This window comes from Apis dorsata, unplaced genomic scaffold, assembly GCF_000469605.1.
Source record: "Apis dorsata unplaced genomic scaffold, Apis dorsata 1.3 scaffold_339, whole genome shotgun sequence".
Lineage (NCBI taxonomy): Eukaryota > Metazoa > Arthropoda > Insecta > Hymenoptera > Apidae > Apis > Apis dorsata.
Window position 1 is genome coordinate 267,580 of NW_006263606.1, and position 7,981 is coordinate 275,560.

A 7,981-nucleotide genomic window follows, 5' to 3' on the forward strand; every position below is an offset into this window, starting at 1 on the left:
AATAGGATAATAAGAGGATGAAATGAACGGTGATTTCGTAAAATTTGAAGGCTCCATTCAAAAAGTTCAGAAATCGGCGTGTTCATGCAAAGTAGCGGTGTAGTCCGGACGAAGGTATCGATGAAGAGAGGCCGGGTCAATAGACGATAATTAACCGAGCTACCGAAAAGAAACTGATTACACAAATGTTCGTCCGTTGTTTTCTCTGAAGAAAAAGGAGGGATCTTCCAACAAAATTGTACGACGCCTTCGTATCGATGCCGACAGAGAACGTCAAATTTTTGCGCCTCCTATTCGCTAAACGTGTAAATAATACCTTAGTTGGATCATTGTGTCTATGTCAATATATTTCTTTTCGTTTGGATAATAGAATACGTTAGTACGAACTTAAATTTAGAATTTTGAAAATGGAATATTCCAACTACGAAGATCCTAATATATATATATACATATATATATTTTTTTCCTCTTTAATATCTTTCGATTTTTATTTCGACGAAATACTTTTGCTAGTCGAAAAATAAAAGCATCAGAATATATGAAAGAATGTAAGCAGAAGAGACGAAAGAGCACAATGTCAAAGGTCAATGTGGACGCGGAAAAGGGCGAGACGAGAGGGCGAGGGAAAAAAGAATAGAAAGGAAGCGAATAAAGACACACGAAGGCGAGGAGAGGAGATAAGGAGGAAAAAGAGGATGCCACTCGCGGACTTACGAGCCCTCAACTGGCTGCGGCCCCGGATTAATGATCGAAGAAAGGAGCCGCCTAAACGATCCGTGTCCTCGGGTGTTAGCCTCTCCTTTGACCAGGATTCATCGGGGAGTCCAGGGAGTTCCCTCGTTACCGACTGCCAAATTCAAACGCGTTCCCATCGATGAAATTAACTCTTGTATCCTCACGAATTTGAATTAATTTTTACGATCGAAAATTAAATATTATATCGTTAGTTATATAATAGTGTTTTTTGTAATATTTCTTTGCATCCGATTGCTAATTTTTGTGCAAAAATTCTTTTTGGTTTGAAAATGTAATATTGATTTACAGTTGAGAGCTAAGGATAATTAATAATTACTATCCATTTTGATTTTAAGTTTAAATTATTTTTCAAATTCAATGTATTATATATTTCTCAAATTGCTTGTTAAAAATTTAAGAATATCCTATAATTAAAAACTAAAAAGCCAACTTTCTTGATTCAATCCTGTGAAGGAATAAATTATTCGTTTTTTACAATTTGAACGGTCATAAATTTTTTTTTTGCTGCAATTAACCAACATGTGAAATAATAGACGTATAATAATCTTTCATCAAATTAATTCTAATTCTCATTGCTATTGAATAATAAATTGTTCAACTATCAATAGAAATGAAAAAAAGAAAATCCAAAATTTTTAAAATTATGATATTTAACTTTATATCCGTCTCGAAACGCATAAATCATCAATCGTTACGACACATAGAATCGAAGGGATACATACGAATGATGCGAGCAAGCATAAAAGTGGCCACTTTCGAACGGTACAGGTGTATTTACACGCATACATTCGACGATTAACCAAACGAGACAAGGGTCTCCCGTATCGAACACTATCTACCCAATATCGAAACATCGCTGAGCGATTTCGTCCGTCGTGTTCGTCTCTCACCTTCATTCATCTCCCTTATCCATATACTCCACTTCAGCTCGCCATCTTTGTCTCGATACCAACAAGACAGCCCGATGTCATCTCTATCTTGCCAATTCCTCGTCCGTATATATCCATCCTCGTTCTATCAATAATCCAAGCGCATGCGTATTACTTCCAACTCGTTCTCTTCCCCCACTCTGATCATCCCCCACCATCAACCGCCCGATACTCTCCGTCCTCTGCGCACTCGCGTCTCGCGCATGGCGCGTGTAATTTTCACGTAGCTCCCTCTTCGTCTTTTATTTCCGTCTCTCTCCGCATCGAAGCGTTCCATATATATCCGTTCTCGTTCAACGGCAACGGCAGCCGAACGAGTGAGTCGGCGCGATCATTTGCACTCTCTCTCGCTCGTGTCGGCGCGGATGAAGGAGAGCGGCATCCTTTGAAGTCCAGTTGGGAGCCAATTACACGAGTCACACAGGGCCGCACGCACCGCGTCTCTACCGCACCGAAAATATTATTGCGCCCGCGCCTCATAGATCGATTAAAACCGAAAATTATGATTGTAGCCGCGCGGAACGAAAGCTGGAAAAAGGGGGCCGACGGGCGGCTCTACGGGCCTGTGGAGGGGATTAAGCGCTTAAATTAATTAACGATCGAGCTGCTCGGGACCGGCCACGGAAGCAGATGGACGTCGGAATCGATTCGTGGATTATTATTCGTCCGAATTCTTCGACATGGCATAACGTCCGGTTGTTTTCTATATGTTTTATCGGTTCATAATGAGATCCTACCAAATACTACATGTGCAATAATGTAGAATAAGAACGATCGAACGAAGTACTGTTGTACTTCATTGGTTAATTGCATTTCGTGATATTTTTATTCTGACAACGGGTTTCAACCGGTACCGATTAATTTTCCGCCGATTCTCCAGTGAAAAGAACCACTTGCTTTGTCATGCGGCTAATAACATCGCAGTTAATCGATTATCAAGTTACGTCAACTTTACACGTTTTATCGATGAGTAAACGAATTAACTACGCATAACAATACTTTTTGATCGGTTAATACCATTGATATAACTTTTGTCCGACGTCGATTAATCTTTCTCTCAACGAGAGATTGAAATTGAAGAAATATCTTCTTTTATGCGAACAATAATGTGTCAATAATAATACGATATTGTTCTCGAAACCGCGATCCTTTAATCATTAAAATTATAAGAAGTTTCTCTAATTCTAAGAGAAAGCTTATTGAGATACCGTGTTGTGTTAAATCAATTAACAATCACATTCCATTCCTTTCGTTTCGTTCAAAGAACCATTTGCTTCGCATTACAAATTTAATTGCTACCTCAATTAATAAGTCCAATTAATTATAATAAAGAACACAGTCTTCTCGACTAATTAGGCCATGTAATTTATATGCTATAGATAAGTTTCCCTTATATTTCCGATTACATAAAAAGTCGATGTAACGATCGAGTTAAAATTTCTTTTACACTCGAAGAAACCAAGATTTGCATTTTACGAGAGATGCATTTTCACGCGAAGGTTTTTTCATCCTCCGATGAATAATGATGATTTTAGCTACGCGAGAATTCTCTCTCGAGGAAAACACAATCGACGACGCTGTAAACACGAATTAATTATACGATATACGCGAACGGAAATAAAATCAGAGATCAAGAAGGGTGCACCCTCCCGCGTCGGTTTGCGCACTCTCCCTGATTCATTTGCCCGCGTCATGCAATTTTGTGATTCGTCCTCGAGCGCATTCTTGCGTTCCTTGCTACCGTTCCTGCGAAAAGAACATTCAATGTTTACGCACTTCAATCTCTTGATTTCATAAATACATGACGATTAAAAATTTTTTCTTTTAAAGAGCAGCAAAGTAAAGGATCTTTGATCCTTGGTTTTTTTTGATTCATGAATGTATTAAATGATCGTGATGTTTACAGTTGTTAATTATCATGTAAGAAATTGTAATACTTTTTAATGTTTGTAATACAAGAATCGACATCTTATTTGTTCTTCTTATTTCAAACGTTGGAAAGTAAAAAATGATCATTTTCTATTTGATGGAATAATGATAAAACTTAAATTTTGCAGTTTTTTAATTATTGATATATTATTGAAATATTGTAGAATCTTATAATTGAATTTTCAAATGCTTCCAGTTTTGAATCTTAATATGATATTTTTACGTATTCGTATAAAAGTTAGGAAGATTCTTCATTTTTTTTAAAATTGAGATTTTTGTATTGTGTCATTGTAACAAATAAATAATATATGTTATATATTTAGTTTAAGTTTAATCTATTTATTTGTACAATTCTATAATATTAAAATAGAAATAAAACTAAATTTGAAAATCTATCAACTTCTTTCTTCATATCTTATTGGAAATACTTTATTTGACATTTAATAATAATTTGAAAATATATATTTTTTAACTTCCCTCGCATTAAGATTTTTAAAAAATCGATCATTAATATTTTTCTAAATTATTAAAAAATGGAAAAAATTAATCAAAGTATAAATGAAATTTTCGTTGAATTTATAAACTTTGGATAATAAATTTTTATTTTACTATCTATTTCTAATTTTTCATAACATAAAAACTTAATATTTTTATCTTAATACTTTAGAAATATCAAAAATTAATAAAATCTTTTATTCTATTTCTATTTCTTAAGCATTTTTCAACAAATTCAATAATAAGTTTTATAATTTAAAAAAAAAATTGTTATAATTATATATATTTTATAGAAATAACAGTAAATAATTAAATTTAATTTTTAATATATATATATAGTACCTAATTTATAGAATAACACTTTAATCAGTAAATTATTATCCATGTTTAATATTTTCATATTTCTCAAAAATTTTTCCAAAAACTTGTACGATTCGAAATTACATCAAACAAGAAATTCTTCTTTGAAAAATTTTCCTGCAAAGCGTAAATACATTAAGTTTTGCTGTTCCACAGATTTTTGATCATGAACCAAATTCCATTATCTTTGACTAGAGATTAACGAACGAGCTTCCGTAGGCCATCGTTTATGTTGCTCCGCTCGCGAAACCATTGACGACGCTGTGTTCACACATCCGATGGCATGCTCTAATTTTGAATTATATACGTTCGTGGAAGGAATGTTTCACGGTAAGTCAGCATTTGGCACGGATGGACCACCAACCAGACACATAACCGCGATGATCGCAATGAACGACAAATATTCATCGCGCTCGTATTTCAATTAGCTTTTATACGCGAATAGCAGTCGAGTTTTGCGGTCCAATCTATAATTGGTTGCTTGTTCTCTGATCTAAGAAAGTAACTTGTGTCACGAAACCAATAATTCAGAAACTAACTTGATTAACTATAATTGTAGCGGTAATGGAATATGAGATTTCATTTACAGTTGTTCCAATATATTCCACGACTTGTTCCATTAATTATTTTTACAATCCAAGTTTTTCTTATTTCTATAATATTAAATTTAATATATATATATATATTATTTATATTACTTGTATTATACTAAATTATTATCTCTATTAAATTAGAAAATTTAATACCGACAAATTATTATAAAATTATTTCCGTATATAATTGGATTATCTATCTACCACGACATGAAAGAAAATTGATAACTGAAAAGATCAAATGGTAATGAAATGGTAGCCAAGAAATTTCCAATCAACGTTCTCCTTCCTTGTTAATAATCATTCCACATAAAAGAGCTTCGCTTAACCGATACAATAAAACGATACAGTAATTTATATAATTCGCTTTCGATACACGAAACGTCGATTCTTAATAAATAATTTTAAGCCGCATCTCGTAATAAAAATTCCAAAGACAATTTCTCCGTTCAAACCTCGGCAACAACACCCCCTTCCCGAATAGAACCACCCAAAGGAGGGTTGCGTGGGACCCAATGTCAAATAAATCCACGAATACGGGGTGGGTGGCATGGATGTGACCGTCCCGATTTCGCCCAATGCACGGTTCATCGAGATATACGATGTAAACTCTTTTCTTCCCCCATTTCACTACCTCTCACCCTCTCATTCTCTGTCTATCGTGGGTCAGGTCCACTCCTTTTCCTCTCGTGGGCCTCGTGGTCCCAGGAAGGACCACCCACCCAACCTATACTTAGCGAGGTGTCGGCAAATTGAGCTATAGATGCCGAGGGTAATGCAACAGAGGGGTGCCCGGTTAGGTTAGGGTGGGGGATGTACAGCGTGGGCCCAAGCATCATCGATACCATCCGGCGTGAGGTTATTAGGACCTTGACGGCTTGGTCGGGCCTGCACGCTGCCACCACTAATTTCTTACGGCACCTGGCCCGTTCTTTTACCGCAAAAGCCCCAGTCGTTCTTTTCACGGGATTTTCGATGCGATTGGTAGACCCTTCAACACCGACACTTGTCCTTACCGGGGCCCGCCGATGGAAAGCTTTTCTTCCCTGTAATCGATCCGCCTTGTTTTTTTTATTTTTTATTTCTTTTTTCAGAGAGAGGAAAAAAAATCTCATATTCGATTCATGTTCGGAGAATATATCCCCGATTGCGATAAATGGACAGGTTTTTAAATGGAAAATCGAAGATTGATGATAGGATCTAATCTAAAAGATAGTTTTATCGTAGATTTGATCTAACAAAATTTATTATATTTATGTATTTTGTTAGGTTCATAATATGCCTCGTTAATATCGATAGAATATCGGTCGAATAATCGATTTACGTAGTCGATAATGTTTTTAAAAATAAATTTCCTATACATTGATCATGCAAAAATATTAAAAAATCATCTATGCAAAAAGCATATCAAATTTTTAATTTCTTTTATGGTTTTGAAAATCATCTTATATTTTATCACAAAAAATCTAAAAGAAAAATTTAATAAAACAAGCTTCTTTTTAGATAATTTCACTTAAGTAACTAAAGATTAATTATAAACAGTAAACGCATTCGTAGTTGTCCAATTAATCTAAAATTTAAATTGCATAGATTAATTTTCAAAAAAAAAAAAAAAAGAAGAAGAAGAAAGAATTAACTGGTAGAACATCGAAAAAATATTTAAAAAATCTATATAGTCGACGAAGAACGGCACGATTAGCGATCTTAGCTTTTCCGACATCATCGGATCGTCGATGTTTGTATGATAATAGCGAAGGTGTGGAGAGATGACAGGCACTTGGGGTGATATCGAGAAACAACCTGGTGTCTTCTTTGCCACGGCGCATGGTAACTCGGCAAGGAGGCTGGACTTAAAAGTACCGAGAGACCAACATCACGAGAAAGGGAATGCACACGATACCGTGCACGGACGAGCGAGAGGTGGAGGGGGAAGGGTGAAGAGGACGAAGGAGGGAGAAAGAGAGACATAAAGCTACGAATGGAAGGAGTAGGCGAAGGAAGAGAGAGAGAGAGGGGAAGAAAAGCGGTCCTTTTGATGGAGCCTTTGTCGGGTCTCGCGGCGCTCGGCGATTTGCAACTAAAATCGCCCCGTTCGCTTCGCAATCCTCACCCGTGATTTGCTGCGAATTTATTAATGCGACCGTCGGTGTGTGGCACTGCTCTTTCGTTATAGCATAGTATAGGGTCGAAGGTTGCTAGATAATTCTCCAATATTAGAAGTACAAGATATCCCAATCGTTTTTCCAATATCTCTACGAGAAAAAAATTAAATCTCTCGAGTTCTCGAGAGCGATAATCGAACGGAAGTGTCGCTCGTCATTTATCATTAGGCTGTCACGCGAGAATAGACTCGAAGTGTAGCATTGTAAACCGTAACCCTCGAGCGATCGACTCTGTAATCAAACATAGGATTCCTTCCCTCTGTCTACTTGTCACGGCGCTCGCGAATTTCCATGGGGGCCGTGCAAAAGTTAAGCAGAAGGACTGACTATTCCGCTCTTCGACACGATGTTGCCGGCATATCTCTCGCGGACCCCGCAGAGATTGCATGTCCCGAGCGTTACACGCGCGTCCCAACGCGCGCACACAGAGAGAGAGGAAAGAGCGTGTATATGATCGTCGAACCACATTGCCGAACACGAGCGTGGAAATATGAATAATATAGTGGCGAGGGACACGAGAGAAGGAGCAAGAGGCAGACCGAGAAGGAGAAGGAGAAGGAGGAGGCGAAAGAAGAAGAAGAAGAAGAAGGACGAGGTGGAGGCTGGTAGGCAGAGGCGAAGAGAAGGAAGAGAAGAGCGGCAAAGGAGCGCGGGTAGAGACCACCCCGTGGCTTGTCGGCTCGTTTGATCTTCTCCCACCCCGACCATCCTCCTCTACTCCCTTCCATTCCCTGCTCCACACCTTCCTCTACCTCTC

General features: G+C 37.2%; 1 long non-coding RNA gene across 1 annotated transcript in view; it reads right to left on the reverse strand.

The window, feature by feature from the left end:
* Positions 1-7,981, reverse strand: part of LOC102678408 — a 14,508-nt gene that overhangs the window by 539 nt on the left and 5,988 nt on the right. The gene's annotated exons all lie outside the window — the stretch shown is intronic.